General features: G+C 37.4%; 1 pseudogene; it reads right to left on the bottom strand.

Annotated features, from left to right (window-relative positions):
- Window positions 1-815: 815 nt before the first annotated feature.
- Window positions 816-1,733, bottom strand: LOC136317134 (transcription factor BTF3-like; annotated as a pseudogene).
- Window positions 1,734-18,388: the final 16,655 nt, after the last annotated feature.

The raw sequence follows: 18,388 nt of genomic DNA, 5'->3' as shown, positions 1-18,388 counted from the left end.
ATGGTATTAAATATTAGTGGACCCAGATTTCATAGCTCATGGAATCCTAATCCAAGGCTCAGTATTTGCCTCTATAGTGTGAGTTCTAAATGCCCAAATTCTTCTATGTCACCCTCAAATGCATTTTTTTGGAACTATGTGACTGTGTATATATGGTCCTCAAAGATAGATGTGACAAAAAACAAACAAAAATCTTTTCTGGAATTTCTATAAGCATTCTATTTGGATGTGGCAAACTTTATATTCATTCCAGGGATCGTCAAACTTTTTATAAAAACCGTCCACTTTTGCAGTGCTCGTCAACCTGGTCCCTACCGCGCAACCAAACAGCGCCGCGATAGGCCCACCATGAAAGCTGGACCACTAGTGGGCGGTAGAGACCAAGTTGACCAGCACTGCAAAAGTGGGTGGTTTTTATAAAAAGTTTGACGACTCCTGCGAGACCTTTATGTAACTTAAGGAGAGGTATGAGAGATCTAAAAGTTTAAAAGAGCATTTTGACAACAGCTGAGAAAAGTCATAGTTATTTTGTACTGGATACAGTTTTATTTTTCTCAAATTCTATAAACTCTCTCTCACTCACTCTTTTATTATTAACCTTTGTTTTAAGGCTTGTTCAACTTAATTAGCTGCAAAGAATGCTCTGTGTATAAGCAAGAACTAAAAAGAGCTGCAATGTCCAAGGGGCTTGGGTCCCTTAAAAATATTAGAGATCAAGAATTTATAAAATGCATAAAAATATTTGAAGCAGTCATGATATAAAATAGCTCCCAGTAACTTCTTCAAGTTTTATATTCCTCAGAAGTTGACTCAATTCAGTTTGGTTCATTCATGGAAGCCTCAGCAAAATTCATCACAAGATCTGGAACTTTTTCATGTTCATCATCATCATCCTCTCTGGCAGCAAGTGCTGCTTTTCCATACACAGATTTTTTGGGCAGAGCTTCAGCCAGTCTCCTTTAAGTAGTCAGACTGTCTGCACCGGATGGGTTAAGATTCTGTTTAGCATTTCTGTCAGCTTCTATGTCTCAGTGTCACCATCATAGTGCAAGTACTAGTTGCCAGAGATGCCTGAACTTTAAGGGTTGTTAAAGTGGATCACTGTTCCATGATTTGTGAACATACTTACCTCTTCAATACTAGATATACCATTTACCTCTCACATCTTTTTTTATGAAAGAGACAGAGAGAGGGACAGATAGGAACAAACAGACAGGAAGAGAGAGAGATGAGAAGCATCAATTATTTTTTGCAGCTTCTTACTTTATTGATTGTTTTCTAATATGTACCTTGACTGGGGGCTTCACCAGAGTGAGTGACCCCTTGCTCAAACCAGAGACCTTGGGCTCAAAGCAATGACCTTGGGCTTCAAGCCAGCAACCTTTGGGCTCAAGCCAGTGACCATGGGGTCATGTTTATGATCCCACGCTCAAGCCAGTGACCCTGAGCTCAAGCCGGGTGAGCCTATGGACAAGCTGAATAAGCCCATGCTCAAGCCAGTGACCTCGGGGTTTTGAACCTGGGTCTTCTGCATCCCAGTCTGTCACTCTATTCACTGCACCACTGCCTGGTCAGGACCTCTCACTTCTATAAGGGAAACTGAAGTTTTTATCATCTGCTATAGCTGTTCTGTGAACTACCTTCCTCCTTCTACAAGCTGGTCTTTTCTCACCAATGTCCACTTTTGCTTGTGGTTTGGTGAGTTTCTCTTGGTTCAAGATACCTTCTTTCATCTTGTCTGAGAAGGAACAGGCTGTGCGGGGGACTAGGGCTGGTACACATGGGGTCTTGGGTAGACTAGCTGCAATTAAACACATATACACGAAGGTGGGGCAAGATGGCACCTAGAGAGATATAAGCTGTCTTTATACTGTAGGTTAATTTTTGTTAAAAATTACATATCATGTACTAGCCTGTTAGCTCAGTTGTTCTTCCCAAAATGCCAAGGTTGCAGGTTTGATCCTCAGTCAAGGCACATACAGGAAGTGACCAATGAATGCAAAACTAAGTGGAACAACAAATGGATACTTCTCTCTCTCTCTAAAATCAATGAATAATAAAACATATTTTCAAATATATATCATTAATTTATATTCATCACCTCTCCTCATTCTTAAGTAGTGACCTCCTTTTTTTTACTGAGAAAACCCAAGCAATCAGAAGAGAATTTACACATTCTCCTACCACCAAAATTACTAACCCAACTTCAGTGTACACAAATACAGTGATTCATCCTTTTTATCCCTATCTAATAGCAACCCTTCCACCTTAGTCCAGGATCCCCACACAAAGATTACAATCAACACCCCTCTTCACCACATCATTATATACTGATGAGAATGATCTATGAGAAACATTAACAGCTAACTTGTTTTCAAACCTCCCCTTTAAAAAAGAAACCCTTTATAGACAATACAATCATCCTCTCTACTCCTGCAGCCCCTATTAGTTATCCATTGCTTTGCAAAAAATTTCCCTAAACTTAGAATCTGAAAACAATATGGATTCTCTCACAGCTCATGTGGATCATAAACTTGGTCACTCTAACTCAGGTTCTCTCAGTGAGGACTGCAATACCAACTCCCCTTGAGCTGAAAGATTGATTTTTATGCTCACTCACCAACTGTTGCTAGGCCTTGGTTTCTCATGGCCTGGTAGACTGAGGTCTTTAGTTGTTCACTAACAACCTTGGTCCTCTCCACAGAGTTGAAATGGCAGTTTACTTCCCCCAGCGTGAGTGTTCAGAAAGCCAGAGAAAGAAAAAAGACAAAAATCAAGGAAGAAGAAGCTACAGTCTTTATGTAAATTAATCCCACAGAAGTGATACCTCATGTTTTCTGTTGCATTCCATTCTCAGGAGTGAGTTACTAAATCCAGACAGAACTCAAGGGAGGGAATTACACAAGGATGTGAATACCAGGAGTCAGGGTACCATGGGAGAGTAGTTTAGAGACTGCATTTCATACTTGCTTAGGTACTGTCATAGTCTTCTGTTTACCTTTCTAATTAAACTCCTCAAAAAGTAGTCTATACTTAACTGTATTTATTTTATCATCTCCCACATCTATAAGGTTTTTACCCCCTTCCATTTCATTGGAACAACTTCCAGTTCTCAAACCTAATGATCCATTCTCAGTCCTTATATTAAAGTTTTAACAGCATTTGACACAGTTAATCATAGTGTTTGTTTGTTTGTTTATTTATTTATTTATTTATTTATTTATTTTTATTGAATCACTTTCTTCATTTGGCCTTTAGGATTACATAGTCCCTTGGCTCTCCTGAAACTTCACTGGATTTTTCTTATCAAATTCTTTTGTAGGTTTTTCCTCCACTTTTATCTAAGCTCTAAATGTTGAAGTTTACAAAAATTTACTCCAAGACCTTTATATCTTGAAGATTCATTTTTTTTTGTATTTTTCTTAAGTGAGAAGCAGGGAGGCAAAGAGACAGAATCTTGCATGTGCCCGACCGGGATCTACCCAGCAAACTCACTACTTGGTGATGTTCTGCTCATCTGGGGCTGTTGTTCAATTGCAACTGGATCCATTTTAGTGCCTGAAACTAAGCCATGGTACCGTCCACAGCATCCTGACCAACTTGCTCCAGTGGAGGCTTGGTTGTGGTAGGGGAAGAGAGAGATATAAGGGAGAAGAAGAACAGTGGAGAAGCAGTTGATCACATATCCTTTGTGCTCTGACCAGGAATCGAACCTGGGCCCAAAGCTTTACCACTGAGCCAACCAGCCAGGGCCGATTTACATCTTATTTTTAAAAAATGTTTGTTGTATTGATTTTAGAGAGAGAGACAGAAAGAAAGAGAGGGAAAGAGAGATAGGAACATTGATCTGTTACTGTACATGCCCTGAGCAGTGATCGAACTGCAATGTCTGCATTTTGGGACAATGCTCTCACCAACTGAGCTATCTGGACAGGTTCACATCTAATAAGTATTTTTTTACATGAGAGAAGGGGAGATAGTGCGACAGACTTCCACATGTGCCCCGACCAGGATCCACCCAGTGACCCCTATCTGACACAAATGCTCAAATCAGCTGAGCAATTTTTAGCACCTGAAGCTGACCAACTGAGCCATCCTCAGCACCTAGTCCTCCCCTCAAACCAATCAAGCCACTGGCTGCAAGAGGGGAAGAAGTAGAGAAGAGGGAGAGAAAGAGAGAGAAGCAGGTGGCCGCTTCTCTTGTGTGCCCTGAACAGAAATCGAACCTGGGATGTCCATATGCCAGGCTGACACCGGATTTACTTAGCCTTCTGGCCAGGGTCATAGTATCTAAATTTTAATATAATCCAAACAAGACCCTTGACTTCTACCCACAAAATTCATTTATCCGGTGTTCTCCCTCTCATAGAACTGCACCATCATAAACCAATTGCTTAGGAAAAGTTTCTAGAGTCTTGGTGACTTATTTCTTTTTAATTTCATAGACAATTAAATGTTTTAGCAAATTCAATATACCACACTGTCAAATATAGCCTGAACTCAACCCTTACTCACCAATTGTACCATTAAACATTTTGGTGTAACATACCAAAACTTATGAAATGAACCGAAAGTGCTTGGAGGAAAATTTATTGTGAATGCATAATTTCTGTCTCCTTATTGATATTCTCTCTTTGGTGATACATGGGTCTCCTAGTTTCCTTTTCTTCTTTGTACACACTTTCCTTTAGATCTTGACCAAATTTAAAATAGTTGATTTAAAGTCTACTAAAGTGCAACATCTATGTTTCTTCACGGACAGTTTCTACTGGCTACTTTTCTTTCTGTTTGTGGTACATACCTTCCTGTTTTCTTGCATGTCTCATAATTATTTTGTTGCAAATTGGGCATTTTATATCATATAATGTGTTCATACTGTCAATTAGATTCCTCCTCCTCCCTGAGGTGTGCTATTTTTGCTCTTTGGTGTTCTTTGTTTGTTTAATTACTTTCTTGTACTATTTCTCTAAAGCCTGTGTTTTTTTTTTTTTTTTTTTAAGTAAATTCTTCGCTGTGCAGCTACTGAAATCTCTGCTCAGTTAGACTATTGATCAACTAATGTTTGGACCAAAACTTCCTAAATGCTTTAAACTATATGTCTCTCAGTGTTAGCCTAGGACTTCTGCTTTCATGTCCATGCTATCCAAACTTAAGCATATAGTTGACAACTCTTCTTTAGTCTTTAATTCCTGCTTCTGAAAAGCCTTAAATTCAATCTAGCATGAGAACTTAAGACCCTCTCAGCTCTTTCCTGAGTCCCTTAACATCTGTAAGTACCTCATCCTAACTAAAAAAGGAAAGCTCATATTCTTATCTTGCAAAAATAAAGTCACTATATACTCTCACTAATGCTTTCCCACTTTTTCTATTGTAGTTGATATCTAGTTTCAAGTTTTGTGGCCAGAGAAAATGCTTGATATGCTTTCAATCTCCTTAAATTTACTAAAACTTGTTCTGTGTCCTAACATGTGTTCTATCCTAGAGAATGTTACATGTGTACTTGAAAAAATGTATGTTCTGCTACTTTGGGTTGAAATGTCACCTCAAAGACATCAATTAAATCTAACTGATCTAGTGTGCCACTACAAGCTTAAATTTCTATGTTGATTTTCTTTCTGGATAATTTATCCACTGATATATGTGGGGTATTAAAATCTCCTTCTATTTTTATATTGCTGTGAATCTCACTCTTTATGTCCATCAAAATCTGCTTTATATATTTTGGTGCTCCGATATTGAATGTATAAATATTTACAATGGTTATATCATCTGTTTGATTGCTCCCTTTATCATTATGTAGTGACTTTCTTTGTTCCTTTCAATACCATTTTCTTTTCTTTTCTTTTTTTTTTGTATTTTTCTGAAGCTGGAAATGGGGAGAGACAGTCAGACAGACTCCCGCATGCGCCTGACCGGGATCCACCCGGCACGCCCACCAGGGGCGATGCTCTGCCCCTCTGGGGCGTCGCTCTGTTGCGACCAGAGCCACTCTAGCACCTGGGGCAGAGGCCAAGGAGCCATCCCCAGCACCCGGGCCATCTCTGCTCCAATGGAGCCTTGGCTGCGGGAGGGGAAGAGAGAGGCAGAGAGGAAGGAGGGTGGGGGATGGAGAAGCAAATGGGTGCTTCTCCTATGTGCCCTGGCCGGGAATCAAACCCGGGTCCCCCGCATGCCAGGCCAGTGCTCTACCGCTGAGCCAACTGGCCAGGGCCTCAATACCATTTTCTTTAAAAGCTATTTTGTCAGCTAAAAGTATTACTAACACAGCTCTTTTTTTTTTATTTCTATTTGCATGTAACATATTTTCCATCCTTTAACTTTTAGTGTAGGGGTCTCTTTTGTTCTGAGATGGATCTCTTGTAGACAACATATATATGGGTCTATTTTCTTTTCTTAAGTGAAAAGCAGGGAGGCAGAGAGATAGACTCCCAATGAGCCCTGAGGGGGATCCACCCAGTTAGCCCCTATAGGGTGATGTTCTACAGTCAGTTTTGTTTCTTAGCATTGGAGCTAATTTAGTGCTTGAGGCTAAGCCATGGAGCCATCCTCAGTGCCCAGGGTGAATCTGTTCCAACCAAGTCATAGCTACAGGTGACGAGAGAGATAAAGACAAGGATTAGGGGGCAGAGTGTAGAAACAGATAGTCATTCCCCCTGTGTGCCCTGACTGAGACTAAAACTTGGGAATCCACATGATGAGTCACCGCTCTATCGCTGAGTCAACTGACCAGGCAGAGGTCTCCTTTTCTCATCCATGCAGTTACCTTATGTCTTTTGATTGGGGAATTCAATACATTTAGATTTAAGGTTATTATTAATATGTACTTATTTATTGCCATTTTATCCTTTAAACCTATAATCCTCTTTCTCTTGATTTTTTCTCTTTTTTTTTATTTTTTTATAACAGGCCCTTTAACACATCTTGCAGCATTGCTTTGGTTTTAATGAACTCCTTGAGCTTTCTTTCTTGTCTGGGAAGTTTTTTACTTTTTCTTTAATTTTAAATGATAGCTTTTCCAGATAAAGTAGCCTTGGTCCTAAGTTCTTGTTTTGCATCACTTGGAATATTTCTTGCCAATCCCTTCTGGTCTAAGTGTTTCTGTTGAGAAGTCAGATGTCAGCCTTATCGGGGCTCCTCTGCAGGTAATTAACTGCTTTTTTCTTTCAGCTTTTAGTATTTTTTCTTTGTCTCTTAACTTTAGAATTTTAATTATAATGTGTCTCAGTTGGGTTCTCTTTCGGTTCATTTTTAATGGGACTCTCTGTACTTGTCAAGCATGTGCTCCTTTTACTTCATTAATTTATAGAAGTTTTCAGCTATGCTTTCTTTTTTTTTCAGATCAACTTTTTTTTATAATTTTATTTTTTTAATGGGGTGACATCAATAAATAAGGATACATATTGACATGAATGAATAGATTTTCCAGATTTTTTTTAATTTTTAAATTTTATTTAAAAAATTAACTTTAACATGGTGACATTGATAAATGTGAGTACATAGGTTTCAGGTAAATATTTCTATAGCATTTGATATTATTTGCTTGGAGAATCGTTTTCCAACCTTTCTATTTCAATCTACTTTTGTCCTTGCTGCTTAGATGTGTCTCTTGAAGGCAGCATATGGTTGCATTTTGCTTTTTGATCCAATCTGCTACTTCGAATATCTTTATTGATGAGTTCAGTCCATTTACATTTAAAGTAATTATTGACATTTGAGGATTTTCTATAGCCTTTTTTTGTTTTGTTTTCTGGTAGATCAATCTCTTGTTTGGTTCTTATCTCTTTCTCTCTCTTTCTTTCTCTCTCTCTCTCTCTCTCTCTCTCTCTCCTCTTTCATTTCTGTCAGTTGCTTTTGTTTGGTGGTATTCCATATTTCTTTCCCCCTTTTCTTCTTCTTTTTAAGCTGTGTATTTCAGTAGTGGGTTTTTTTTGTTTTGTTTGTTTGTTTTCCTTTTTTTTCAATAATTTTATTTTTTAAATGGGGTGACTTCAATAAATCAGGATACATATATTCAAAGATAACAAGTCCAGGTTATCTTGTCATTCAATTATGTTGCATACCCATCACCTAAATTCAGATTGTCCTCTGTCACCTTCTATCCAGTTTTCTTTGTGCCCCTCCCCCTCCCCCTTTTCCTCTCCCTCTCCCCCCTCCCCCCGTAACCAACACACTCTTATCAATGTCTCTTAGTTTCACTTTTATGTCCCACCTAAGTATGGAATAATGCAGTTCCTGGTTTTTTCTGATTTACTTATTTCACTTTGTATAATGTTATCAAGATCCCACCATTTTGCTGTAAATGATCTGATGTCATCATTTCTTATGGCTGAGTAATATTCCATAGTGTATATGTGCCACATCTTCTTTATCCAGTCATCTATTGACAGGCTTTTTGGTTGTTTCCATGTCCTGGCCACTGTGAACAATGCTGCAATGAACATGGGGTTGCATGTGTCTTTACGTATCAATGTTTCTGAGTTTTGGGGTATATACCCAGTAGAGGGATTGCTGGGTCATAAGGTAGTTCTATTTTCAGTTTTTTTTTTTTTTAATAATTTTATTTTTTTAATGGGGTGACATCAATAAATCAGGATACATATATTCAAAGATAACAAGACCAGGGTATCTTGTCGTTCAATTATGATGCATACCCGTCACCCAAAGTCAGATTGTCCTCTGTCACCTTCTATCTTGTTTTCTTTGTGTCCCTCCCCCTCCCCCTTTCCCTCTCCCATTCCCCCCTCCCCGCCGTAACCACCACATTCTTATCAATGTCTCTTAGTTTCACTTTTATGTCCCACCTACGTATGGAATAATGCAGTTCCTGGTTTTTTCTGATTTACTTATTTCGCTTCGTATCATGTTATCTAGATCCCACCATTTTGCTGTAAATGTTCCGATGTCATCATTTCTTATGGCTGAGTAGTATTCCATAGTGTATATGTGCCACATCTTCTTTATCCAGTCATCTATTGACGGGCTTTTTGGTTGTTTCCATGTCCTGGCCACTGTGAACAATGCTGCAATAAACATGGGGCTGCATGTGTCTTTACGTATCAATGTTTCTGAGTTTTTGGGGTATATACCCAGTAGAGGGATTGCTGGGTCATAAGGTAGTTCTATTTTCAGTTTTTTGAGGAACCACCATATTTTCTTCCATAATGGTTGTACTACTTTACATTCCCACCAACAGTGGATGAGGGTTCCTTTTTCTCCACAGCCTCTCCAACATTTGCTATTACCTGTCTTGCTAATAATAGCTAATCGAACAGGTGTGAGGTGGTATCTCATTGCTGTTTTGATTTGCATTTCTCTAATAGCTAAAGAAGATGAGCATCTTTTCATATATCTGTTGGCCATTTGTATTTCTTCCTGGGAGAAGTGTCTGTTCATATCCTCTTCCCATTTTTTTATGGGATTGTTTGTTTGTTTGTTGTTGAGTTTTATGAGTTCTTTGTATATTTTGGATATTAGGCCCTTATCTGAGCTGTTGTTTGAAAATATCATTTCCCATTTAGTTGGCTTTCTGTTTATTTTGTTATCAGTTTCTCTTGCTGAGCAAAAACTTCTTAGTCTGATGTAGTCCCATTCATTAATTTTTGCCTTCACTTCTCTTGCCATTGGAGTCAAATTCATAAAATGCTCTTGAAAACCCAGGTCCATGAGTTGAGTACCTATGTCTTCTTCTATGTACTTAATTGTTTCAGGTCTTATGTTTAGATCTTTGATCCATTTTGAGTTAATTTTAGTACAGGGGGAGAGACTGTAGTCCAGTTTCATTCTTTTGCATGTGGCTTTCCAGTTTTCCCAGCACCATTTATTGAAGAGGCTTTCTTTTCTCCATTGTGTGTTGTTGGCCCCTTTATCAAAAATTATTTGACTATATATATGTGGTTTTATTTCTGGACTTTCTATTCTGTTCCATTGGTCTGAGTGTCTATTTTTCTGCCAATACCATGCTGTTTTGATTGTCGTGGCCCTATAATAGAGTTTGAAGTCAGGTATTGTAATGCCCCCAGCTTCATTCTTTTTCTTTAGGATTGCTTTGGCTATTCGGGGTTTTTTATAGTTCCATATAAATCTGATGATTTTTTGCTCTATTTCTTTAAAAAACGTCATTGGAAGTTTGATGGGAATTGCATTGAATTTGTATATTACTTTGGGTAATATAGCCATCTTGATTATATTTATTCTTCCTAGCCAAGAACAAGGTATATTCTTCCATCTCATTATATCTTTTTCAATTTCCCTTAACAATGGTTTATAGTTTTCATTATATAAGTCCTTTACATTCTTTGTTATGTTTATTCCTAAGTATTTTATTTTTGTTGTTGCAATCGTGAAGGGGATTATTCTTTTGAGTTCCTTCTCAGTTGTTTCATTGTTGGCATATAGAAAGGCTATTGACTTCTGAATGTTAATTTTGTATCCTGCGACCTTACTGTATTGGCTTATTGTTTCTAGTAGTCTTTTTGTGGATTCTTTGGGGTTTTCGATGTATAGGATCATATCATCTGCAAAAAGTGATACCTTTACTTCTTCTTTTCCGATATGGATGCCTTTTATTTCTTTGTCTTGTCTGATTGCTGTGGCGAGAACCTCTAGTACCACATTAAATAAGAGTGGAGAGAGTGGACAACCTTGTCTTGTTCCTGATTTAAGGGGGAAAGCCTTCAGTTTAGTGCCATTTAATATGATGTTAGCTGATGGTTTATCATATATGGCCTTTATCATGTTGAGATATTTTCCTTCTATACCCATTTTGTTGAGAGTCTTAAACATAAAATTGTGTTGTATTTTATTGAAAGCCTTTTCTGCATCTATTGATAAGATCATGTGGTTTTTGTTCTTTGTTTTGTTGATGTGGTGTATTACTTTAACCGTTTTACGTATGTTGAACCATCCTTGCAACATAATTGAACGACAAGATAACCTGGACTTGTTATCTTTGAATATATGTATCCTGATTTATTGAAGTCACCCCATTTAAAAAATAAAATTATTGAAAAAAAAGGAAAACAAACAAACAAAACAAAAAAAAAACCCACTACTGAAATACACAGCTTAAAAAGAAGAAGAAAAGGGGGAAAGAAATATGGAATACCACCAAACAAAAGCAACTGACAGAAACGAGAGAGGAGAGAGAGAGAGAGAGAGAGAGAGAGAGAAAGAGAGACAAAGAGATAAGAACCAAACAAGAGATTGATCTACCAGAAAACAAAACAAAAAAAGGCTATAGAAAATCCTCAAATGTCAATAATTACTTTAAATGTAAATGGACTGAACTCATCAATAAAGATATTCGAAGTAGCAGATTGGATCAAAAAGCAAAATGCAACCATATGCTGCCTTCAAGAGACACATCTAAGCAGCAAGGACAAAAGTAGATTGAAATAGAAAGGTTGGAAAACGATTCTCCAAGCAAATAATATCAAATGCTATAGAAATATTTACCTGAAACCTATGTACTCACATTTATCAATGTCACCATGTTAAAGTTAATTTTTTAAATAAAATTTAAAAATTAAAAAAAATCTGGAAAATCTATTCATTCATGTCAATAAAGTGTTAAAATTCCATTCTAGCCTGACCTGTGGTGGCACAGTGGATAAAGCGTTGACCTGGAAATGCTGAGGTCGCCGGTTCGAAACCCTGGGCTTGCCTGGTCAAGGCACATATGGGAGTTGATGCTTCCAGCTCCTCCCCCCTGTCTCTCTCTCCTCTCTCTCCCCCTCTCTCTCCTCTCTAAAATGAATAAATAAAATAAAATTAAAAAAAAATTCCGTTCTGTGACTGTATTACTGTCAATCTCTTTTATGTCCATCAAAATTTGCTTTATATGTTTAGTATCTCCTACCTTGGATGCATGAATATTTACAAAGTTCATATTCTCTTGTTACATTTTTCTTTTATCATTATGTAGTATCCCCCTTTGTCTCATCATAGCCTATGTTTTGAAGTCTATTTTGTCATATATAAATATTGCTATCCCAGCTTTTTTAAATGTTCATTTGCATGAATATAATTTTTATCCCTTTATTTTTAGTCTGTGTGTATCTTTTTCTTTAAATTTTTTTTAAAAAAATTTATTTGGAAAGCAAAGTGCAAATTTTAATTTTTTTATTTTATTTTATTTTAATTATTCATTTTTAGAGAGGAGAGAGAGGGGGAGAGAGAGAGAGACAGAGAGGGAGAGAGAAGAGAGAGAAACAGAGAGAGAAGGGGGGAGGAGGAGGAAGCATTAACTCCCATATGTGCCTTGACCAGGCAAGCCCAGGGTTTGGAACCAGCGACCTCAGCATTTCCAGGTCGATGCTTTATCCACTGTGCCACCACAGGTCAGGCTGTGTATATCTTTTGTTCTGAGCTGTGTCCTTTGTAGAAAGCTTATATATGAGTCTGGTTTCTTATTCATTCAGTTACCTTATGTCTTTTGATTTAAGCCATTTACATTGCAAATGATTGTTGCTAAGCATGTATTTATTATCATTTTATTTTTTTAACAATGTTCTTTTGCATTTTTGTCTTCCTTTTTCTTCTTCAAAAAGACCCTTTAATATTTTTAATTATTCTCATTGAGTAATAATAATCTGTTTTAGCATTTTCTTTTCTGATAATACTTTTATTTCTTCTTCAATTTTAAATGATAAGCTTGCTTGGTCAAGTAATCTTGTTTGTAGATACTTGGTTTTTTCTCTTTGAGTATTTCTTGCCAATCCATTTTGCTTGAAACATTCTGTTAAGAAATCAGCTGAGAGTTTCATGGGTGCTTCCTTGTAAATAACTGTCAATAGTAAAATTTACAAATACAATAGAAAATAAAGTCCCAAATAGATATTTTGTAAGGTAAAAAATATTAGTGAAAAATTAAAAGATAAAAAGTATTCAATATCATTATATTTAGGCAATTGCAATTACAACTACAATGCTATTTCATATGAACTTGTCATAATAGCTAAAATAAATAAAATATTAACAATACTATATGCCAGTGAAGGTGCTGAAAAATTGGACTAGCATGCATTGATGGTGAAACCTAAAATAAAAATACATGTGGACAGCAGTTTGTCATTCCCTTAGAAAGCTAAACATTATTATCATATGACCAGGCCATTACATTCTTGTGAATTTATCCTGAGAAATTAAAGTTTATGTCCATATAAAATCTTATGGTGAATGTTCATAACAACTTTATTTGTAATACTTCAAATTTGGGAACAATACAAAAGTTATCCAAGAAATGGATGATTAAACAAACTATGAAACATGTATACCAAGAAATACTATGTAGCAATGAAAAATGCACTGCTGATACAAGTACCAACTTGAATTAACTCACACAAATTTGTTTGAATGAAAAAAGCCAAACTCAAAGTGTTACATACTGTATAATGGCATTTATGGTAACCCCTTTATTTACCTGTGGTTTATTTTTGTAATTTCTGTTAACTGGTTAAACTGTGATCTGAAAATATTAAATGTAAAATTCCAGAAATAAAAATATAATAATACACAATTCAAAAGCTTTACATTGTACTCCATTTCAAATAGCATGATGAAATTTTACATAGTCTTGCTCTGTCCAAAATGGAAAGTCACTCATTTCTTTGTTCAGCATATTCATGCTGTAGACACTCCTTCTTCATTAGTGATTTAGTAGCTGGCTATATTTTCTGGTCTGCTGTCATAGCATCACAGTGCTGAATTCAAGTACCCCTTATTTTACTTAATAATGACTCCAAACTACAATAGTAGTGATATTGGCAATTTTGATTGCCAAAGAAGAGTCACAATGTGTTTCTTCTAAGTGAAAAATATATGTTAAGGCTGTTAAGATCACTAAAATTTATCTTTTATTCATAAAATTGCCTAATTTATAAATTAAATTTTATAGTAAATATATATTTATTGTAAAAAATCCCAAATCCATTATATATAGGTTCAGTACTGTGCAGGGTTTCATGCATTCACTGGGCATAATAGAACATATTCCCCACATATAAAGGGGATCTATTGTATATAGTTCTTTTGAAATTACATTATAGTGATGGGGTGAAAGTTAGTGGTTGCCAGCTCTTATGGATGAGGAAGATGAAAGAAAATTGAGTGTGACAATACATGCAAAAAAATTGAAACTCAACCACCTTCCTGAACCATATACAAGAATAAACTCAAAATAGATTAAAGATTTAAATATAAGACTTGAAAACATAATACTCTAAGAAGAAAATGTAAACAATAAAATCTCAGATATTTATCTTTAACAATATTTTTTGATATAGCTCCTCAGAGAAGGGAAACAAACAAAATGAACAACTGGGACTACATCAAACTAAAAAGGTTTTGCATAGCAAAAGAAACCATCAACAAAAACAACAAAACAGCCTGACCCTGTGATAGCGCAGTGGGATAAAGCGTTGACCTGGGATGTTGAGGTTGCCTATTCGATACCCTGGGCTTGCCTGGTCAAGGTACATATGGGAGTTGATGCTTCCTGCTCCTCCTCCTCTCTCTCTCTCTCTCTCTCTCTCTCTCTCCTCTCTGAAAATTGAATAATTTTTTTTAAAAAAACCTACTGAATGAGAGAACATATTTGCCAATGATACATCCAATAAGGGGTTAACATCTGAAATTTGTAAAGAACTTATAAAACTCAACACCAACAAAACAATCAGTCCCATTAAAAACAGAGCAAAGGGCCTGAATAGACACTTTGCCAAAGAAGACATACAGATGATCAATAGACATATGAAAGGATGTTCAGAATGGCTATCATTAGCAATACACAAACAACAAGTGTTGGCAAAGATGTAGAGAAAATGGAACCCTCATACAGTGTAGCTGAGAATGCAGATTGGTGTAGTCACTAAGGGAAATAGTATGGAAGGTCCTCAAATAAATTAAAAATGGAAGTGCCTTATATCCCAACAATTTCACTTCTGGGTATGTATTCTAAGAAACCCAAAACACTATTTTGAAAGAATTATGCACCATTGTGGTCATTACAGCTTTAGTTACAAAAACCAAAATATGAAAATAATCCAAGTGTTTATCAAAAGATGAGTGGATAAAGATGTGTAACATATATACAATAGTATATTAATAGGTCATTAAAATAAGAAAATATTACCTTTGCAACAGCATGGATGGATCTAGAGGGTGTTATGATAAGTGAAACAAGTCAGTCAGCGAAAGACACATACTACAAAGTCTCTTATATCTGAAATCTAAAAAACAAAATAAGTGAACAAAAAAAATTGAAACAGACTCATAGACACAGAGAACAGACTGATGGTTGCCAGAGGGGAGGAAGGTTAGGGGACTGGGTGAAAACAATTCTGGTTCTGAGAAAACATAAAATTGGGTGGAAACAATTCTGGTTCTGAGAAAACATAAAATTTTTGATGTGCTCTCATGCCAGCAATGTCAGAATAGAAGGGGCAGATAAATTTTCCTTACAAGTCTTACAGCCCAAGGTACTCAACTGACTCAAGATCCATAACTGGCAGCATAAACCATAATATTTGCTATGATGTTGCTAATATATCAGAATATGTTCCCATAATTCTTTGTAAATATGATATTGCATTACAGTCAATAAGGTAATTTATCTGTAGACATTTTGCCTTCCTCATTTGACTCGATTATTTTCCAAGACAAGGACCATATTTATTTTATCCCTATATTCTAAGTGCTATAGACATGAATCTTAGTAAGAACTCAATAAATGTTTGATAAATAAATGACTGATTATGGCAGATAAGGTAATTATTCTTGGAAGACGTTTATTATTTTGGTCCTTAGTTTTGATAATAAGGGTAACATAGTTCATCCTTTTGCCATTTTTATGAGAGGTTTTACTTTCAGAATTTGATTTCCAAATATGGTACAGAAATGGAACAGTTCTAGGTCCAGGACAAAATCAATGTATAAATACACTGAAATTACCTAGGTACTATGTTTTATTGTTTTTTGTTTTTTTTGTTTTTTGTTTTTTTTTTTGTATTTTTCTGAAGCTGGAAATGGGGAGAGACAGTCAGACAGACTCCGGCATGCGCCCGACCGGGATCCACCCGGCACGCCCACCAGGGGCGACGCTCTGCCCCTCCGGGGCGTCACTCTTCCGCGACCAGAGCCACTCTAGCGCCTGGGGCAGAGGCCAAGGAGCCATCCCCAGCGCCTGGGCCATCTTTGCTCCAATGGAGCCTTGGCTGCGGGAGGGGAAGAGAGAGACAGAGAGGAAGGAGGGGGGGTGTGGAGAAGCAAATGGGCTCTTCTCCTATGTGCCCTGGCCGGGAATCGAACCCGGGTCCCCCACACGCCAGGCCGACGCTCTACCGCTGAGCCAACCGGCCAGGGCCCTAGGTACTATGTTTTAAGGGAAGGACTTCATTCAAATATTTATCAGCCATCAGATACCTATAAGGACCTTGTCTCAGTCCATTCTGGTTTCTATAAACAGGCACTGGCTGGAGTCAGGTCAGTCTTTCTTGACTTTGTACAGGAAATATTTCACAAAATAAATCCAATTTTACAAGTACGTTTTTGCCCTGGCTGGTTGCCTCAGTGGGAGAGCATTGGCCAGGTGTGTGGATGTCTTGGGTTCAACTTCCAGTCAAGGCAAACAGGACAAGTAACCATCTGCTTTTCCACCTCTCCTTCTCTCTTCTCTTCATTCAGCCATTGTTCAATTGGTTCTAGAAAGTTAGCCTTGGGTACTGAGGATGGCTTCATAGCCTTTACCTCATGTACTAAAAATGGCTCTGCTTCTGAGCAATAGAGCAAAGGCCCCAGTTTGGCAGAGCATCGCCTCTTAGTGGGCTTGCCTGGTGGATCCTGGTTGGAACACATGTAGGAGTCTGTCTCTCTGCCTCCCCTTCTCTCATTAAATAAAAAAAGAGTATGTTTATTAAAGTTGGGGGCAGTGAAACATAAAAGGTCTTAGTGTAAAAGAAGCAACAGGAGAGAACCTAGGCAGTGTTCTGCTTTGGCTCCCTAGAAACATTATAGAAAAACAGTAAGCCAAGTTGAGGCTGCTGTTAGTTTGCTGGGAAGTAAAGGTTACAGTGGCAGGAGTGGGCCAAGGCAAGGCTATTTTTAGCTCACTGGAAAGTAAAAATAAAAGAGGGCCTTGTTGACAGGTTCAGGAGTTAAACCCAAGATAAGCTACCTGCTGCCCACTGCTCCCCTTTTTGCAAGTCTTACGTAGACCCTTGATGTTTAGGGGAAAGGGAGTAAAAAGTTCATGCCTGAGAAGGGACATTGGCTGTGCTCGGTCTTTAATTTCAGTGTTTTTATCTCTTTTTTCTGTGTGAGAGTTTTAGGGGAAGGCCTTAGCAGAACACTCACCAGCTTTCCAGCTGCATCTTTCAACATGTTGATTCATCAAAATGAGGAAGTTTTGGATTATTTTCTGGTTGACTTACTGTTTTACTTTTATCTTGGGTCTGTCTGGCTCTATTTGTGTCTATGTTATTTTTTTCCCTTGACTTCATCTGTCCTTTGGTTTGGCTTGCACAAATGGCATTAATTTGGTCTCTGTTGTCTATATCTCTTACCAAGGTGATTAAAGCTTTTTTTCTCTGGTCAGAGAGGAGAAGTATAAATCATTTGTTCTAAAATGTCCTTGGTTAGGGAAGATAAGGTCTTGTGGTTCACTGGCTTTCTATAAATTGGTCAAATGCTTGGCCTTGTCTAATTATCTTATCTCAGTTCCCCCCTTCAACTTGCCCAGGGATTTTCCTAGGTTCTTACTATCCTGACTCAATGCCACAGACTAAGTAGCTTATAAACAAAACAAAATTTATTTCTTCCCATATTGGAGGCTGGAATTCTGAGATCAGAGAACCAGAACCATTAAGTGAGGACCAACTTCCAGGCTCCAGCCTTCCCTTTGTGTCCTCACATGTAGAAAGAAATGATGAATAATTGTGGGGCTTTTTTATATAAAGTAATAATATTTTTCAAAAAGCCTTCCCTCTTATGATCCAAGCATCCCAAAAGCCCCAGTTTCTAATACTATCACATTGGGGGACACAAATATTTGGACTATAGCAATCCTCAGTATAATCCTACACTAGAAATACACACAGTGGGAAAACACTTCCCTTTCCATTCAGGGTTCCCAAAGCCACTGACTCATCTGAGTTTCCTAGAATCAAAGGTTTCTACCTCACCAGCCTTTTTCACCTCTGTTCCCCATCTCCTTCTTTCTGCACAAACTGGCTTCTCCTTCAGCAGTCCACCATAATGGCTGCTTCGCCTCTCCTCCATGTAGCTTTTCTCTGTTCTCCTCCTGCATGGGCTCCTCTGCCCCATTTTATAGTGTAGAAATCATAAATTTTAATCCAATATACAAACAAGGAAGTCTCTGATACAAAGTCACTTA

The sequence above is a fragment of the Saccopteryx bilineata genome, chromosome X, assembly GCF_036850765.1.
Source record: "Saccopteryx bilineata isolate mSacBil1 chromosome X, mSacBil1_pri_phased_curated, whole genome shotgun sequence".
Classification (NCBI taxonomy): domain Eukaryota; kingdom Metazoa; phylum Chordata; class Mammalia; order Chiroptera; family Emballonuridae; genus Saccopteryx; species Saccopteryx bilineata.
This window is presented reverse-complemented; position numbering and strand designations above follow the sequence as displayed.